This window comes from Zeus faber (genome assembly GCF_960531495.2).
Source record: "Zeus faber genome assembly, chromosome: 13".
NCBI lineage: Eukaryota > Metazoa > Chordata > Actinopteri > Zeiformes > Zeidae > Zeus > Zeus faber.
In genome coordinates, this window is record NC_137198.1 from 7,698,887 (window position 1) to 7,719,711 (window position 20,825).

General features: G+C 47.6%; 1 protein-coding gene across 1 annotated transcript in view; it reads right to left on the minus strand.

Annotated features, from left to right (window-relative positions):
- The window catches only part of grin3ba (glutamate receptor, ionotropic, N-methyl-D-aspartate 3Ba), a gene marked incomplete at both ends in the record, with an annotated part of 122,275 nt that overhangs the window by 97,562 nt on the left and 3,888 nt on the right, over positions 1 to 20,825 (minus strand).

The following is a 20,825-nucleotide window of genomic DNA, read 5'->3' on the forward strand; positions in this document are numbered from 1 at the left end:
ATACTATATACAGTATATACCAGTTTTTGTTATCCAGTAATTAATTCAGTTTTTTGAGTGGGAAAATCTGTTGAGGTCCAACTTATCTAAATCTTTCCGGTCATAATGTCCAGTCAAAATAATTCCCCCTAAGTACAATTTTAATTAGTGCTGGGCGATAAAACGTTATTGATAGTTATCGCTATATTTTTTTCCTCTATGCCTAAATAAAATAGACTTTTCATTTCTGTTCGTCAAGTTGCAACTGAAAGCCAAACAGTTCGGAAGATCTAAAACTGACCTGTCACCTCGAACCAATCACGTTTGTCAATTTGTAAATCAGCCCCGCCCACAGGCTGTGCTGGTAAACACAGTAAACACGGAGCAGAGACAGAGCTCAGAGGAGAAGCACAAAGAGGATGTATCCTAGACAACAGTACACCATAGTCTGGCATTTTTTTGGGATATTTAAGTTCGACCCAAAGCAGACGGTAAATATTCATTGTGTTAAATATGTCGACGAGACAACACAACAAACACACAACTATTTAATTAGACCTACTTGCCATATTTATTTTGTTTTCGATTTCATCAAAATTGTATTTGAGTGAAATGTTTATTAAAGCAGCTGCACTTGTTATTTATTGATCACAAATGGAAATGATTTGATTTCAAGTCATAATATATATATATATATATATATATATATATATATATATATATATATATATTTTTTTTTTTTTTTTATGGTGTTAACTGACAGGACTTATTTTATTTTGAATATACAAAGAAAAATATTATAAATCTAGACACCTTCATGATTTCATTCTTTATACAGTATAACCTGTTGTTTTTAATCTCAATAGGCACAGATAATATTTTACTGGAAACTCTCCCATTTGTCCGGGACATTGAAATCTTCCAGGATATACAGTACACATACAGTACACATACAGTACACACACACACACACACACACACACACACACACACACACACACACACACCACCCCAATCCAACAAAGAGCTTTTGAGTACAGAAAGGAATTTAGCATACAATAAGCAGAACGTGCACATAGACACACACACACACACACACACACACACACACACACACACACACACACAGATTACTAACATTGGCAGGGCACTGGGACTTCTGGGAAGGGCTTGGCAGGCGACTTCATGATGGACTGATTCACACTGACATCCCATGGATCTCCAGGCTAACCGCCCAACTGAAGGTAATCGAGAAATGTAGCACCAGGCCGGGGACAATCAATGATACTTTATCGTCAAAATGTGCGCGGATCAGCTAAAATAAAAAGCCATCAACTGGCAGAGCGATGATTTGACAGTCACGGGGACAATGAGGAACTCTGTTCTCGGCTGAAATATGGCGGCTTTAACCTTGATGCATCACGGTTTCAAGTGGAAGAAGTGTCTCCGATAGCTGCGGATCCTCCCTAATTCAAGCACATTTCCAGTCGAGCACGGGCATGACGAATTCTGCTTTATTTTCTGGACACACATCAGAGATGGATTAAATATACTGTTTCCCCGGTACGCCTGAGAGCGCTGCTATCGATTTGGCTTTCTCAATATTGAACATCCACATTATTTTATGAGGCGGGGAAATGTTTTGATCGGAAACTATTTGTCCCCCAGAGTTTCGCCGCCGGAATGCGAAAATGCGGAGCGACGTCGGGGTGTCCAGGTGATTTCTGATGCCCTCGGAATGGGCCCTTGCACTGAGATATTGCGCTAAAGTGTTGATCGGTAGGACCGTCCGTGTTGGGCGGGTCCCAGAGTCGCATTCGAGACGGCGACACCCAGGTTCGGTCCCGGTCGTTCCTCCGGGACAGTGAAATGATTCCCTCCCAATGTTTGCGTCCTTCTGATTGATGATTGAGCACATTAAAAAAGGCACCGAGCTGGAACATATCCTTGCGTGACATTAAAAGTAGTTTTTGAGGTTTGCCAGTCTGATTCATACATATGCAATTTATTCCAGGAGTCTAGCACCGGCCGTGCTCTCGTGGGCTTCAGCATTTTAACGACCCCCATGCAAGCCCGGGACCTGATTTATATTTATGGCTTGCTGATAACATCCCATTCTGCTGTCTAGGTCAAGCACGGACACCCGTAGGACTTTCCGCCCTCCGGTACGATTTGTCCCCTCCCGGCGCTGTAAGGCGACGTCCTGCCGCCGCGTTGCTTGACTTTCAGCGGCCGATTCCGCTAATTTATGAAAATCACCCGTTGTCGTGTTTGCTTGGACGCGAACATCCATGCGCGCCGGCCCCCCCTCGCTTGGCGCGCGCTCAGAGGACGCCGCCAAAAGCCGAAGCCAAAAGAAGTGGCGTCGGGCGAGCCAAGCACCTTTGCGTTCGCTCCCCCCGCCGTCCCCGCGAAAGCTCGAGAAATGACAAATTTGACGACTCCCGCTGAAAGGCTTTGTTGGGCGGCGGACCGCATATATAATTAAACCGGGCTGATTTTCCTCCCAAAGGCAAATAAACAAAGGCGGCGTTGCGACGGTCTCCCATTTCGGCGAAGGAGGCTTAAATTGCGGGAGCGGCCTTCACCGTCCGGCTCCCAATTCCGCGTAGAGATATCACGAATATTGGGATTTAACACCCCTCTCCATATCAAGTGCGCGCTCCTCCCCCTCCGCCCGGAGGGAACGCCCAGCCTGGCTTTCCTCGACCCCGAAACCGTTTCCATCCCGCACTCGGAGGCGGTCCCTTCCAAACTCCTCCTGTCCCGAATAACGGCTATTTCAACCCAACTCCTCCACCAGACACTTCTCTGCGCTTTTGGCTTACTTTACGAGCCGGCACGTGCCCGGGGGAGGCGGGAGGGGGAGGTGCCCGAGCACCTGCCCCCTTTGCCCCATGGTGTCCTTTATATCAGGCGCAGGGTTTTTTTTTTTGTTTTTTTTTGGCGAAGCGTGAACGGGCATCAAGGTGTGCCATGCGCGCACAGCGAAGCGCAGATCACGGGGCGCTCCGCTGTGCTGCTCCGTTTCCTTATGGAACGAAAAACCAAAACGCAGCGCGTAACGGGGACGGTTCCTCCTCACTCACCCCATGTGGGGTCCACGTGCCTTTCCTTTTCTTTTTTTTTTTCTTTTTTTTCGGCCTGTTTACCAGAGAACCTTGCTTATTCCATTTATTTTCTAGTGTCCTTTTCCTAATCAAATATGTGTCAATTCCCCGCGTCCATCAGAGCTGAGGCCCCGAATAGAGATAAGTCCGCCGCTCAAATCTCCCTGGTTTATCTGCGTGCCGGTCCTCTCCGGAAGCCTGACTTAAAAATTGATTATATCATTCACAGCATTCTATCTGGTCTATCTCTAGTCCAGCCAGTCTATCCTGCCCGCCGCATTGAGAAGATCAACTGATCCAAACACATCTCATGGAGAAATATCTGTGTGTCCTTCTTCCTGTACAGAGAAAAAAATAATAATAATAAGTCCAACGGTACTGGTGTGGACTGTTCAGCCTTGTCTCATTGTCTCCTTTGTGATGCAGCATTTTCTTTTCTTTTTTTTTTGTGCTGTCAGCGTGCTGGGCATACAACACAGAGTATTTGTTCCATTGCATCGAGGACAGAGTCAGTCTGTAATTGGAGTTCACCTTCTCAACCTGCAACGCAACTCTTTATTCATTCTTAAATCATCAAGAACTGCTGCAATAGCTCTGTCCTGTGGACGACCTGTGGGATGACAAGAGCACAGCTTTTTGGTTATAGAGAACCACCACCAGCCCCCCTCTTTGGAGAACTATTTGACATGTTTGGGTCTATAAACAACTGGTCACTACTCCAAGAGGGGGAGAATCACCACGGGTGAGACAAATAAACTTACAAACAAACAACACTTACACAAAAACATGAACATTGGACGACAAATTAGGTTCAGGAAAACAGAACTACAACTGGTCACGTGGCCTCTTCCTGTCATAGTTATGGCAGTAAATGAGGGAGGAAAGGAGAGGAATGCAACCGGGAGGGTGCTGGGCTGCACTCCAAGCAGGTGTGGTGGTGTTTGTGTGTGTGATGGAACCACCTGTGTGTCTTGATCGGTATTATGTTGCAGCACCTTCAAGCAGCGGAAAAGCCCCCCGAACTCCGCAGCCTTGTAGACACCCTACGGCTGCAGGAATGCCCCGAGTTCCCTGTCCTGCGGCCACACAAGACCCCCGGGCCCCTAGAGAAGCCAGAGGGCCGTGGAGCAACCCCCACGCCCAGCCCAGAGAAGCATAACCCCCTCCCAGAGTGCACGAGGAGACCCCGCACCCCAGGGGCGCATACATACAACCAACACCCAGGTGCAAGCACAAGACGCAGCCGCAGGCACAGAACCCGGGCTGCAGGCGCAAGGCACACAGGTCCGGACCCCGGCCGCACGGCGACAAACCGCAGGACTCCCATGCCCACCCACGCCCCGCACAAGGGGGAGGCCCACCCCACCGCAGCTGACCAGACGCCCCACGCCGCCAGGTATACAGGCCCTCCACCACCCCCAGCACCCGGGGCGCCCGTCGCAGAGAAGCCGCGCAGCAGAAGCAAAACGCCAACGGCCGCCCCCCACACCCCAATCCACACCCACAACGGCTGGGCTCTCCGTAGCCCCGCCAGGTTGCAGCACATCCCAAGAAACCAGGCGCAAGCCGCCAGGACTTAAGCCCACCCGGCAGGGGGGCCCAGCCGACCGCCCCCCGGCCAACCACGCCCCCACACCGACCCGCCAGCGACCGGCCACCCCGGAAAACCCCAGTGCTCAATGTGTGCTGTTGGTAATTGCAGTTAAAATTGCGGGATTGGGGGTGCGAGTCCTTCAGGCAAGCTCCTTTGGGTCTTATTCTACTGGAATGCCCGTTGGTCACTTGCAAACCTTGAATGGGCATCGAATTTTCCCGGGAATTTTCTTGATGAGAATTGAGAAAAATGTAAAAAAAAAAAAAAAAAAAAAAAGTCAGTGGTACATGGCCGCGTACACGACAACAAGTCCCGGTGGGGATCACGTGAAATATCGTCCGATCATCAAATCCCCGGTCAAATATCCTCCGTCCACATCAATGAGGTGGAGGAGGTTTAACCGCTCTGAGCCACAGACGTCTTCAGATAAACGGGCGAGTTCAGAAACGACGGCTTTGATTTTAATCCCCGAGCCGCGGTGCACGGATAAAGAGCCTTGCCGCGAGGTTGATACGAGTAATGCATTTTTATGCGCGGCAACCAAGCATTTTTCATCTTTTTTTTCAGGTGGCGTTCCTCCATGGCAATGGGGGAGGGGGAGTTAGTTTAAAATGGAGAGTATTTAGTCCTGTTTCAGATTCCGAACTGATACCAGAAATACTGAAAAAATGAATAATGGGACTTGGACTGTAAATGTGCCGTCTAGAGTCCTCCAAAGAACTGCTTTACTGTACACCTGCATCTGCGGGAAACATACCGACATTTGATTTCCATTTTTACCAATCATGAGTCACTGCACACTGGAACATGTTCCTTGAGCTGCAAACTGAAATACACCACTGTCTTGTCATATAACGTGTTTTAATATTTCTTATTGTGATGTGGCGCCGCCCCTTGCGGTGCCGGCACAGGCGCTCCTCGTTGATTATACACCAGATGTCCACCAAAAACTCCCCTTACTTCTATTTTGTACCCCCACTCTGTATTACCTTTTTGAGTCTTATTTTAATTTATTCTATTTTATTTAATTTATATTATTCTATTCACTAACTGCATAACGTTTTAGGAATCAGTTAGCTCAGTTGGTTGCTAGGTAGGAATTAGGTTAGTTATTATGTTCGGTTTAGTAACTATTGCATAATCTCCGGGTGCGTTGCAAAGACATTTCGCTGCATATTTGTACGAACGTCTGTATATGTATGTGACGAATAAACCTCTTGAATCGCGAACCCTTAATGTAAACCTGCATTTACAAACGTCTTCAAAATGGCCGTTACAGGCAGTGGGTGTGGCCCAGCGCCCCCTACCGGTTGAAATCGGCACAAGGCGCGCAGGGAAGACGCCGACGTGGGTGAGTGGTTTGAGTGACTCTCTGCGTCACAAATTCAACAAAATGGAAGAAAAGAAACCGGACGGAAGGTTTCCGCCAACCACCCCGCGCCGACCGGGCGGTCGTGGATTGCTGAAATCACTCCCGTTTGCCACCGACTTTTTTTTTTCCGCCCCCGCCCCCCGCCAGCCCACTTCTTGGAGGTTTTCCCTGAATCGGGGGCGGTGGGGGGAGTGACTTCTTAAATCCTGCAGATGTGGGTTCTAGTGTTTGGCCCCAGATGCCGCTCGCCAGCCGGCTGTTGCGGTGAGAAAGCCGGCGATGAATTCAGGAGACGGGGGGAAGGGACAGGGAAGCCTCTGACCCGAGCCTTCGCGCCGTGACTTGGCAGGAGGGACGGAGCCTGAACAACCGTCTGGAGGACGGGCTGTCCTCCACGCTGAAGGACGGTGTGGCGGAGGGAGGGAAAACCTGTCGCTCAACAGCCCTCTCTCTTTCTCTCGCCCACACCATTCTCCCTCTTTTCTCGCTCACCCCTCCGTCTTTGTTTCCCGCCAAATCTCCCTCTATCGGAGATTTCCTCCCCTCCATCAGTCACCCCTTCCCTTTCTTATCTCCCTCCTCTCTCTCTCTCTAGCTCTCTGGATCCCCAGGTCCGCTGCACCTCAACACCGTTCACGAGCGTCACGTCGGGCACATGAGTATCAGATTGTCGGGGAAGGATCCCGAGCTGTTGCCTGGTCAGGGGGCGTTCACCTCAGAATTAATCTATGGTTCAGTTCTGCACTGCTCTACAGGCAAACAGAGGTTACTGCACGCACGCACACACGCACACACACACACACACACACACACACACACACGTAAACACACACACACATATGTATAAACACACACACACACACACACACAAGTATACACACACACACACACACACACATGTAAACACACACACACACATGTATAAACGCACATACACACACACACACAAGTATACACACACACACACACACACACGTAAACACACACACACACATAGGTATACACACACACACAGACACATGTAAACACACACACACACACACATATAGGTATACATACACACACACACATGTATACACACACACACACACATCTAGCGTGAAGAATGACTTTCTGTGTTCATATTCATGCAAGCTGATTTAAAGGTGATTTGATTTTGTATGTGTGTGTGTGTGTGTGTGTGTGTGTGTGTGTGTGTGTGTGTGCGTGTGTGTGCGTGTGTATATGTGTGTTTAATTCCAGCGTGGTTCTGTGCATGCTGATGTTGGCATGACCGTGTTTAGACCCGCGTCCGTGCGTGACATGTCGAAACTGGTGTGTTCATGCGTGTCGGCAGGCAAATCTTTTCTGTGGCTATTCCAACGTGTGTGTGAGTGTGTGCTTGACATATGAATCAGAGAGTGTGTAAGTGAATGTGTGTGTGTGTGTGTGCCTGCATGTGTGCGTACGTGCGTACGTGTGTGTGTGTGCGTGTGCGCGCGTGTGTGTGTGTGTGTGTGTGTGTGTGTGTGTGTGTGTGTGTGCATGTGTAGGGCAGGAGTAATTGATTTGAACTGAGTGAGTGCATATGATGAGGAGGAGGTGGTGAGGGTTGTGTATCAGTTTGTGTGTGTCCCTATGGAGGTAGGTGTGTGTAGATGTGTGTGTGTGTGTGTGTGTGGGGGGGGGGGCGGACTTTCTTTGCAACTCCAGCCATAAATATCACATCCACACCGCTCCAAAGTCAAAGAACTTCGCCTCTGATGGGTTTTTATTTCCGTCGCTCCGTCTCTCTCTCTCTCTCTCTCTCTCTTTCTCCACCTTTCTCTCCGTCTATCTGCAACTTCCTCCGGACGCTCTGCTCTTTTCTGTCCATTTCCTACAACTCGCTCACTTGCTGTGGGACCTCTCTCTCTCTCTCTCTCTCTCTCTCTCCAGCTTCTGTTTCTTTTCATCCACACCTCTCTTCCACATGTAGTGAGCTCAGGTTCTTGTACTCCGCGTCTGCCTTTCCGTTGGGTCTTCCTCTCTGTTTCTGCCGCTCCGAGCCTGTTCCTTCTTCTTCTTCTCTCTTGTTGGATGTCGCTCCGCACCTCCGCCCTCCCTGAGCCTCTTGGTTTTCCCACACATACCGTATGTATGATCTCTCAGGCTCGTGATACAACCCCTGACATCAGATTCCTCAGGATTGTTTTTTTTTTTTTTTAGAGCTGGGCTGACAGCCGGCCCCAATTGTCCCGTCAGGTCCGAATCAAGATGACGACAACTGAGCCGAGCTTTACCCTAAATGTGTCATTAAAATACATGGAGCATTACGGTAATTGTGCCCGTCTATCTGCTTGCCCTTCAGTCTTTTATCTCTCTCTCTCGGCCTCTCTCTCTCCCCCGTCCGTCTGACTGTCTCTCACCTATGACCCGTGTTGAGCAGCTACCCGTCTAGGCTCCCATGTCAGCGCGCCGCTTATCTCGCAGCTCCACCTGGCCTCCACGACGGCTGTTCTGCTTCGCTTTACTACCTGCTGCACCTGGGTAGAAGATTGGACCAACACACCATGGCAAAGCTGTGTGTGTGTGTGTGTGTGTGTGTGTGTGTGTGTGTGTGTGTGTGTGTGTGTGTGTGTGTGTGTGTGTGTGTGTGTGTGTGTGTGTGTTCGTCCATTGCCATTATGCTAACCATGAGCAGGTCCATGCGTCTCTCGTTGCACCTTTTAAAAACAAAATGTGTGTGTGGCAAGGAAGCACACTCCTGTTTTTGTTCCGTTTGTGTTTGTGCACGAATGTGCGTATGTACGTGCATGAATGTCTGTGTGTGTGTGTGTGTGTGTGTGTGTGTGTGTGTGTCTGTGTGTGTGTGTGTGTGTGTGTGTGTGTGTGGTGCGTGCGTGCGCGTGCGTGCGCGTGCGATTTTCCTCCAATCACAGATAAGTGTGTGTTATCGCCCAGCAATCCTCTAATGAGCTGCGGTCGTTAGATAAAAAATAAAAGCCGGCGTTAAAGTGGTCCAGGGAATAGGAGCCTCAAGAATCCTGTCGAACCCTTCCCTCGACTCCTCCCTGCCATCCCATCCATCCCTGGCTCCTTTTTCCCCCCCAACTCCATCCCTCCTCCAATCCCTCAATTACCTCGCCGTAGTGAAAGCTGCCTCTCCCTCTCTGCCCCCATCCCCCTTTCGCCCTCCTCCTCCCACCGCTCAGAGGACCAGACCTCTCCAACCGTTCTTTCAAATCTATTTATTTACATTCAATTACATTCAATATCAAGTGTATTTCTCCTCATTTCGTATTTCGGAGGAGGCCTGCTGGAGTTAGGCAGTAGCTAAAGAACGTGGTGCAGTTACAGGTTACCACGGATCCTTCCGCACACACCCTCATAAGCAGAGCTTAAAACGGACAAAATTAATCTACTGCCGTAAGATCTAAAATCTGTGCATTGATGGATGTTGAGGAGGGCAGAGTGTGCTGCAACAAGACGCCGTCAATCCAAAGAGTTTCAAGTGAAAAATTTCAAAAGAGCAATTATTGTTTGAAAGACGGACTCAATTGCCGGCATTTAAGATTTTCGGGAGATTTACAATCCAGGTCCGTGTACTTATCCTCGCCTCTGCCAACGCTGGTGTAAAACGGCGATCGCAAGCAACTGCCCCTGGCCAGAGTCCATGCCATAAATATCGATCCCCCTCGGAAATAAAATCTCTGGGATGGAGTTGTTGGATCAATGTAAAACAAAAAGAACCTGCCTTAAATTATTTAATGCCAATATTTTAGGTTTCCTCAACTAAAAGTTTACACCAGAATTTTTTTTCTTTGTTTTTCCGCAAATAGAAGCAATATTTCAAAATGTATTAAAATTACTTGTTTTGTGGGTTGTTTTCCTCGCTGCTCCTAAAAATAAGTTTATTGGGACTCAGGGGAGGAGGACCAGGGGGGAGGACCAGGGGGGAGGACCAGGGGGCGGGGTTCAGGGTGGAGGGGGACCAGGGAGAACGACCAGGGGGGAGAACCAGAAGAGGAGAACCAGGGAGGAGGACAAGGGAGGAGGACCAGGTAAAGGGACCAGGGAGGAGAAGGACCAGGGAGGAGACTGGTGTCAACTTAGACTTGTTGCCTCGAGTGCTGACACAAATGCGGCCAAACCCACGGCCCACTCACTGAAGCAGGACGGCTCAGCCCATGGGCTCCTTAAGCGACACACACACACACACACACACACACACACACACACACACACACACACACACACACACACACACACACACACACACACACACACACACACACACACACACACACACACACGGCTGTTTTTTTTTCTTCTCCGCTCAATTAATCTGGCTCAGTCAGGACTGTGTCAGACTGTCATCATAACCCTAATAAAGAGAATGCTCTGAGCTGTTTGCATTAAGTGGCCCGCTTGTCTCAAGCTGTCACGTTGCCTGCAGCTCTGGCACACTGAGCCTCGCGTCTCTCCAGCCCTCCCTCTCCCTCTCCCTCTCTCTCTCTCCCTCTCTCTCGCTCCCTCTCTCTCTCTCCCTCGCTCTCTCTCTACTCGTTTATTCTCCTCTGCTCCAAAGTACAAATCCCTCCATCGTCTCAGAAATACTAAAGGCACTCTGGCCTTGCACTGTGGTGAGGCTTCATTAGGTTTAATAACCTTTAGTGAGAACAGACCAGTGTGTGTGTGTGTGTGCGTGGTTGTGTGCCCGCGCGCGTGTGTGTGTGTGTATGTGGTTTTGTTCAAATGTGTGCGTAGGTGTGTGAGGCTGAAAATGTGTACATCTGCATGCAGTACGTGTTTGTGTGATTGCATGAATGTATGTGTGTGCGTGTGTGTGTGTGTGTGCCTGTGCGCGCGCACGTGTGTGTGTGTGTGTGTGTGTGTGTGTGTGTGTGTGTGTGTGTGTGTGTGTGTGTGTGTGTGTGTGCCTGTGTGTGTGTGCCTGTATGTGTGTGCCTGTGTGTGTGTGTGTGCCTGTGAATGTGTGTGTCTGTGCGTCTGTGTGTGCCTGTGCATGTGTGTGTCTGTGTGTTTTCTCAGAGGGCAAGTGCCACAATGGGTACTATTCACCGGGGCCTCTGGATTAAAATGTAATTTTTATTCTAAGAAGGAAATTGAGGTTTTTTTTTCTGGACTTATCTTAATTCAACTAAGCAGAAAGAGCTACAGCCTTTAAAACACAAGCGATTTAATGAAGGAACGCACGCTTGATACACTGCCGGGCCTCCGTTTGAGCCCCAACCAAACCAAACATGTTTTTGAGTTAAATATATACAAACGACACACAGACATGACCGCAGCTGACCTTGTCCTGAGAATAACCTAAAAAGTTGAAAACAACGATGGCGGCGGAGACGGGGAAATAGCGAAGATTTATGCTTAAGGAGGGTTACCAATACCTGTACTTATTAATATTGGACCCCAGGGAGAGACGGTGCCGCTGTGTGTGGGGAATGTTAAAGGTTATCCGGATCAAATTATAAATATTGTAGATAATGGAATGTATGGATCAAAAATGCAAACCCCTCCGTCGTCTCAAAAAGGCTGAAGCCCTTTCAAGACCCCAGAGGGAGAGGAGACGCCTGGCGGGTGGTGCACTGGAGGTGGTCATATATCCAATTAATAAACTAAATTAGGAGGGCACCTGCTTAATTGTACGGATCAATAGGTAAATGGATCAAATGAGTCGCTCAGGTATAAGTAAAGAGTGCTGTATTCCAAATGACTGTACGAGGAATGGTGGTTATCTGTGCACATCTGCATATGATCAGCGTTTTTCAAAAGCTTGGCAGTGTGAGGAAAAAGTCAAAATCAAATATCAAATAAAACAAAAAGTAAAGTAAAGATGCTATTAAAATGAAATAATAATGATAATAAAAACAAAAAGCTTAAGGGTATACGTTTTTTTTACTCAGTTCTAACCCTTTACCCTACAGTAAAAGCGTTGTTCAGAAGAGGGAACGCTGCCTTTGTGTTCCACGTTTGAATCAAAACTCAAATGTTAATCCACAGAATTAGCAGACGGCGCCATTCAAATGAAGTGAATGAATTAGCGAGATGGGCCTGGAGATAGAGCGCCGCCACCATATTGACTTTGTCGTTGTTTGATTTGGATATGAATTAGTTCGCTTCAAATGGTATTTGAAGAGTCAGTTGTCAGCGTGGCCTTGAACGCAGTGCTCCCAACCTATCAGCCTCAATTAATATTATAGCGCCACATTATATGAAGGAGTCCTTTTGAAAAACACTATTACAGCAACATGTAGATGTAAAAATATAAATGAAGTTGCTTCCACACCCGAAAAAAAAAAAAAAAAAAAACACCCGCACATTTACCTGCATGATTATTGCAAAGTGGAGCTAAGTACAAAATTACAACTTTGCCATCAAAAACTGACATCTTGACGTTTCACCTAACTGATTCCGCATTATATTAGTGAGATCAGCCATTTTGGGCAGAATGCTGCCAACCACTGGCACCCGTCAGCAAAACTCGGCTCCTGAAACGCGCTCGGCGCCTGTTCGGAGAGACAGCGGTTTGAGGGGAGAGTGAAGTAATTGGTACAGTACAGTGTCCGTCAGCTGCTTACTTCAAATCCCCCGGCCGAGCATTTTTATGTTTTTATTTTTGTGGCGGGGTTTGAGGCTGTGAAAGTCTTAATGGTACAAGGTTTAATGTATTGCGGGAGAATAAATTTGAACGGGGCAAAATAATTGCCTTAATTAAACCGAGGGAAAAAAAAAAAAAAGAAACCTCTGCAAGGAAGCCTCACAATTACACCACAGAACAGTATCGCAGTAAGTACATGAAATATACGTGTTTCAAAGGACACTTCAGTCACTTTCAATGTACCTAAATGGGGAGTAGCGGCTTTAACCGAGCCACAAAAACAGAACGCAAACGGCCTTCTGGATTAGACTGTGAAACATGTAAATAATATGTTCCACGGCGCATGTTTGACGAGTGTGGGCTGAGCCGAGGTGACGCCGCTCCGTCACCGTGACGACAAATATGCAATTCCGAACTAAACCCTCAACTAATCACATTGGGAGAAAACCATTTCCTGCCGCCAGCCTCTCACACTGGAACTGTTAATACATTTACAGAGGAGGATGGGGGAGGGAGAAAAACAAGTAATGATCTGCAAAAATTATTTTGCGCGATAATATCAGCAATTCCGGAATAGTCTGCAGTATATTGTATTATGGGCTTCGCTGCATTAAAAACGACACCCAGAATGCAGGGACGGTCCGTTCTTCCTAATTAAACTTGCAGCGATTGCGATGGCAACAAGGACATGTTCGGCACAGACACAGGAGAACGTCACTTGAAGAACCCGCTGGTTGCCCCATTTGGGGTTTTCTGTTCCTACGCAAAAAATAATAATAATAATAATTAATGGAAGATGGCCTCTCCCAAGTACCGAGAATGGCTCCAATGGGAGCAAATAACAAAAACAAAAACAAAAATTATGTATATATATATATATATATATATATATATATATATATACTTTTTTCTACTTTCTTCTACCACTTTCGTCTACTTCTCTGTCCATCCCCCCATACTCTGCCGCAGATGTATGTTAGAGATTTACAGTTGTGGGTCACTGGGCAGGGTCTAATTAGCTTAAGTAGTTTGGGAGGAATAAGTACTTCCTTTGACGAGATCCATCGCCAAGTCCAGAAACCCCAGCCTGACTAAGCAGAGCGAAGCCCCTCTCCCCCTCTCTCTCTCTCTCCACCCCCCCTCCATCTCTCTCCACCCCTCCTCCCCTCTCTCCCTCGCTCTTGCTCGCTCTCTCTCTCTCTCTCTCGCTCTCTTGCTCTCTCTCTCTCTCTCTCTCTTGCTCTCTCTCTCTCTCTCTTTCTCTCTCTCTCCCCCTCTCTCTCCACCCCCCCATCTCTCTCCACCCCCCCTCCCCTCTCTCCCTCTCTCTCTCTTGCTCACTCTCTCTCTCTCGCTCTCTCTCTCGCTCTCTCTCTCTCTCTCTCTCTCTCCCCCCTCATCAAAAACTGACACCCCCCTCCATCTCTCTCCACCCCCCCTCTCCCTCTCTCTTGCTCGCTCTCTCTCTCTCTCTCTCTCTCTCTCTCTCTCTCACTCTCTCTCTCTCTCTCTCTCTCTCTCTCTCTCCCCCCTCTCATCAAAAACTGACACCCCCCTCCATCTCTCTCCACCCCCCCCCTCTCCCTCTCTCTTGCTCGCTCTCTCTCTCTCTCTCTCTCTCTCTCTCTCTCTCTCACTCTCTCTCTCTCTCTCCCTCTCTCTCTCTCTCTCCCCGTCTCTCTCGGTCACTCTCTCTCTCTCTCTCTCTCTCTCCACCTCTCCCCCTCTCTCCCCCTCTCCATCTCTCTCCACGCCCCCCTCTCTCCATCTCTCTCTCTCTGCCTTCAACCCACCACATACAGTATCATCTTTACAGTTCCCTTTCTATAAGTCAGCAACAAAAAAATACATGCTGTTTCCCCAAGCAGCATTCATCCCCCATTGGGACTACTTTGCATCTCGGGATATTTAAATTATTTTTTTTCCACGTCATTTTAGGAGCTGCTTGTTGGGTCAATTACAGAGGGCTACGCAGCGCATGCATTTATGAATGAGATTCACCCCGCAAACAAAATGGCTGACAGCCTAATTAGTCGAATATAATGAACAAGCGAACACGTTAATAAGCTGTGTTTATTCAGGGAGCCACATTGAACGAGAACTGAGTACGATTAATGTAGATGAAACCAAATGACAAATACGGACGTGTTGAACATACAAAACATATTCTCAACTACCTCTCAGATTTTGAGACTAAAAAGTACTTTAAATTGAATGTGCAGCCCTTGGGTCTGTTACTGTGTCATTTGAGAACCGGTGCAATGAAATAAAGATAAAACCACATATTAAGACCAAACACATGTTGTCATTCTTCTTTGTTTTTAATTCTGGTAGATCCTCCGGACGTGCGCCATGGACCGCCGTGTGTCCGTGTAGAGTTTAAAGTGTCACATTCATTCCAACAAAAAGTTGCATTAAGCAGCTTGGGAGGAGGGCGACGGTGGCGCGGGAGGCAGAGCGGGTCGTCCAGTAATCAGAGGGTTCCTGGTTGGATCCCCCGTTGCTCCTGGCGGCACGTCAGAGGGTCCTTGAGCAAGACACTGAACCCTAAAGTGCTCTCGATGAGCTGGTGTGCACCTTGCACGCTTGTCGCTGCCTTCGATGTACGAATGTGTGTGTGAATGGGTGAATGTGAGGCGTGTATTGTCAAGTGCTTTGAGTGGTCGCAAGACTGGAAAAGCGCAACATAAATTGCAGTCCGTTTGCAGTCCATTGTGCCAAAACAAAAAAAGCCAGCGTTTCCCAGTAGTTTTGGTGGCACCGAGTAGGCCTGGAAGGAGCCAGTGGGATTAGTCACCAGGCAGGCCCGTACGGTACCGGTGCTGGTAATTACTGTACCGACCGTGGGCATCTCTGTGCGGTGCCAGCAGCGGGAATTAAGGATTATCGCCGTGGAATATGGAATAGCTGTAGCTGAAGGTTGAGGGTGGTGGAGGTGGGAATGGAGGGGGGTATGGAGGGGGGTATGGAGGTGGGTATTGAGGGGGTGGATATGGAGGTGGGTATGGAGGGGTGGGTATGGAGAGGTGGGTATGGAGGGGGGTATGGAGGTTGGTATGGAGGGGGGTATGCAGGGGGGTATAAAGGGCGGTATGGAGGGGGGTATGGAGGGGGGTATAAAGGGCGGTATGGAGGTTGGTATGGAGGTGGGTATGGAGGGGGGTATGGAGGTTGGTATGGAGGGGGGTATAAAGGGCGGTATGGAGGTGGGTATGGAGGGGGTATGGAGGTGGGTATGGAGAGGGGTATGGAGGGGGGAGGTTCTGGGCGTCCTGGCTTCTGGAGGTGTAATTCAATGTAACACTGTCCAAAGCCGGGGACCATGCACTTGACAACCTAGGTGAAATACCCACGCCGGCACTTGTACCGGTTGTGGCGGCTGTGTACCAACTCAGCCATTCGGAGCAGGTTTGCGGAGATTTACGACGGCGCTGCCCCAGGTTCTGTGCTTGAGGGTGAGAGGGGGTCTGGCTGGACTGGACCTCTGCGTGCAGACCCATAACCATCCGCACGAGGGATTTAACCTCAGACCCTGCCAAGGAGCGCCAAAACAGTGGATTTTCCCCCTCAACGGCACACGTACGGCACAATTACTAAGATGTGACCGAGCGGACGAATACAACAACACATTTTGTTGAATTCACAATATCTAAGCTGGATCACAATGAGACAAGTATGATGTTAAACGGTGGCAAAAGACTAAGACCAGAATAAATCTGATGAAAAGATTTAAAAATGATGTGTTACACCAGCCAACCAACTAAATACATTTATTAAGATTTCACCAATAAGTTCCTGTATCCAAGTTCCAGGTCTTGTAAATAGCGTGCATCATCAGCATCAGTATCGTGTCATCGGCAGTGATATCACAGTGCTCCCTCTCTCCCTCTCTCTGTCTGTCTCCATTTCTCATCCTAACAATAATAATAATGACTCTCTCTCTCGGTCTCTCTCTCTTATTGTCGCCCTGTCTCTCCGTCCCGTCACCTCTTTTCTCAGTGTCTTTACTTGTTTGCGTCTTTGTGTCCCGTCTCTCTGTTCCCATCTGTTTCTTTCGCTCCGTCACAGCCTCTCTCTCTCTCTCTCTCTCTCTCTCTCTCTCTCTCTCGCTGTCTCTCTCTCTCTCTGTCGCTCTCTCTCGCTGTCTCTCTCTCTCTTTCATTTCTCTTTCTTTTCTTATTATTCTCCCTGTTTGTTTATTTCCGTGCCTCCTCGTCTCCCGACGTCCGGTGGAGGCGTCGGCTCGGGAGAGGATCGCGGCCTCAATTCACGTCGCCGCGCGGCAAGTCTCTCTGCATGACAAAAGCGCCGCTCATACACGTGTCTCACTCCGGTGTGGAAGAGAAAAAAAAAAAAAAAAAAAAACAGAACTCATCGAAAATCCCAAATCCCAAATTTTTCTGGCAGGGCAGTTTGTTTTGTTTTTCCGCACCCCACCCCCCTCCCCTTCCACTCATCAACCCATCCCCTGTGTCCCAAAAGGGGGAGCCGCACATCTGATTTTTAATAAGAACTCCTGTTTGCGCCTGCCTGACTGTGTGCGTGAGGGAGAGTGTTATCCGGTATTTTCCGGGTTTTTTTTTTTGGACCGGGAAAATCTGTCCGAGGTCCGACACATTTAAATCCCTCCGGTCATAATGTCCGGTGAAAATAATTCCATCCAGGCACAATTTGAATTAGTGCTGGGCGATAAAACGATAGCCATAATTATCAGCATCTTGTTTTTCCTCGATGTCCAAATACGGCGCTCGGCGAGTTGCAGCGGAAAGCCAATCAGTTTGGACGATCTAAAGCTGACCTTTCGCCGCTAACCAATTACGTTTGCCGACAAAGAAATAAGACCCGCCCCCTCCCCCATGGACAGCTTGCGCTTGTGAACACAGTAAACACACACACACACACACACACACACACGGAGCAGCGTCCAGAACTCGGAGGAGAAGCAGAAAGATGATGTAATGTCACAACAAGAAAAACGCCAAACTATGGATGTATGTGTGTACAACCATAGATTGGCAGGTTTTTTTACATTTAAGTTCCGACCCAAAACAGACGGTAAATCACCGTGTGATATTTATGACGACAAGACGTGCGAAATGACAAACTTTAATTATTTATTGCGACCTACTTGCCATGTTTATTTTGTTTTTGATTTTATCAAAATTGTATTCCAGTGAAATGATCGCTAAAGCAGCTGCACTTGTTACTTATTGTCCATGAATGTAAATTATTTGTTTTCAAATCTTAATATTTGAAAGATTTATTAAAAAATTGCTGTTAACTGACAGGACTTATTTTGTTTTGATTATTCAATAAAAAATTATAATAAATCAAAATGCATTCGTGATGTCGTTCTCCATAAAGGCTGCTTACAAATTGCTTTTAAGCTCCATAAACACAGGTAATATTTGGCCTGAATCTCTCCCGTCCGTCCGGGACAGAGGAATCAGGATGAGGAATAAAGACATAAAGGACATTTGCTTGTTTGCGCAGGCAGGTGATTTACCTGCAGGTGGACCTGGAAGTTAGCCGCCACCACCCAACTACCCCACCCGCCCTACCCGACCGCGCCCAGTCCACTCTACTGCGTTCGCCATTTTGGGCGTTTCACAACAGTCTGATCAAAGCACACACGCACAAAAACGCACGCACACACACACACACACACACACACACACACACACACACACACACACACACACACACACGCACACACACACAGACACACACACATGCAGAGAAATGGATTTCATGTAAAAACATTGGGCTTTCATGTGAAGCTTCTGGTCGTGAGATTGTTCTCAGATTCTGTGCCAATAAAGCATGTTGACTGAGAGAGAGAGAGAAAGAGAGAGAGAGACAGAGAGAGAGAGAGAGTGGGGGAGATTCGAGGACAGAACAAGGAGGACAGTTGAGAGAGGCGGCGGGGGGGCATGGAAAGAGAAAGATACAGAAGGTGAGGGAACGCTCCCCTCTCTGTTTTCTCACCCCAGTGACTTGGAACAGGTCTCCCTGCTTCTTCCAGTTCCTCTCCGTCCTCCTCTTCCCCTTTCCCCATTTCATACCCGTCTAGCTATTTCTCTGCCCCCCTCCTCCCTCTCTCTCTCCTTATCGCCTCGCAGACACACTCCTCCAAGTGCTGGGAATTACCATTTGTTCGCTCTTTATTGAAATCAAATTTGCCCTCAATTGCTGACGAAATGACACGACAAAGGTTGCAAGTGTTGAGCACCACATCTTACTTCTCGTCTCTCTCTCTCTCTCTCTCTCTCTCTCTCTCTCTCTCTTTGTCTCTCTCTCTATCTATCAATCTTTCTTTTTTCTTTCAATCCATCTCTGACTTCTTTATCCCGGCTCCCCAGCTGGGACTGCGGGCGAGTGTGTGCACACTCAAAGATGTTTGTGCATGTCTGTGTGTGTGCTGTGCGGCACGAGTGCGCTCGAATCGGTGTGTGTGCGTGCGTGTGTGTGTGTGTGGGTGTGTGTGTGTGTGTGTGTGTGCGTACTGTAGGTAGGTGCATATGTTGCAGTTGGCTGCTCAGTTGGATGGAGGCGGAGACAGTTGGATCTCGACTGACTGGCTGGCAAACAGCTTAGACTGCTGTTGGGAATACTAACATGAACACACACAATACATACACACACACACAATCAAGCAGGTAGACACACCCACACACATACACACACACACACACACATACACATATGTGTAACGCCCACATATTTTTATGCACGTACGCACACAGGACCAAGCAGGTAGACACACACACACATCTGTGTCTATTGCTTCTCAGTGAGCCCTCACACCCTGGACACACACGAACACGCAGACACATATATTCATGAAACCAAACATCCACAAGCTGTTACACTGCTCTCCGGCAGTGCACGACATGCCAAAATATTTCTCACCTCTGCTCAACCTGCATAAATCCCAAGCCTGAGCGACATAGTGTGAACGGGGGGCGAATCCCAACCTTTTCCAGACATGCAGCAGAGATGCAGACTGCAACAGGAAGGAGCTGGACATCCATTAAATATAACTGTACTAGCTACGAACAGCTACAGCTAAGAGCTACAAAATAAAACATCTCCACTACTACAAATCTACTATTCCTGCTTGAGGCTTGAGTACCACCAAAATACAAAGTGAGGACCATTAGATATTTAACATGTACATAATGTGATGGAACTTGTGATGGCAAATGTGGTCTCATATGTATTACTATTTGGCCTAAGAGTTAGAAATAATAATTACTATTATTGTTATTACTATTAGTTTTGCATGTACGTATTACTTACTTAATTATTATTAATATTCTTCTTCTTCTTCTTCTTCTTTTTCTCATTATTATTATTATTATTATTATTAAGGCGTGAAGCACTGAAGGTTCAAAAACCATAATGTTATTCTATGTTTTATTATTATGATTCCGCCAGTTTTTCTGGTTCATCATATTCCCACCAGTCGCCTTTTATGCAATTCGGCACATTCCTTGACATTGGTCTCAATCGTCAAAATCTAAAATTGCGGACCAATCAGACCATGCGCCTAGCACCACCAACGGGTCAAAGTTGCACTTTTCACATGGACATATCTCTCACCACCTTCATCCCACCATCATAAACTTGGTGTCAAAATTGGTCCAATTGTCCCTAAATGTGGTTCCCAAGTCCAGTATTCTCTCCTGAATCTACTGCCATTAGTTGCATCAGGTTGGCTTAAAGGAGGAGCTTTACCAGAAAATTCATGAAAACAGTCACTACTCCTACACCGTGTGTCCGGTTTAAACGCAACCATCTTTCCAGCCCGCAGGGCTGGACACCTATTGTAATTGCTGGGATTTTTATTATTATTCTCCTCTGCATTTTTTCCGGGCTAAAAGTGTCAGACAAGGTTGAGCTCTCATTAGAACCGGGACCTCTCAGACATCTCGTGGTTCAAGTTTGATCCATATTGATCTACATTTGGAGCAGTAATTAGTGAAAAACCAATTAAATTTTACCGGCAGTAGCAGAACGTTCCAGGCGTTGGTGTCGCGCTTGGGCCTGACTCTCACTCATTGCTGCTAGCAGTTGTAATAATAATAATAATAACAATAATAATTATTATTATTATTTTTATATATTATTATTATTATGAGCAGTAGTAGTTGTATTTTGTTGTACTTTTGTGTTGTTGCCAAT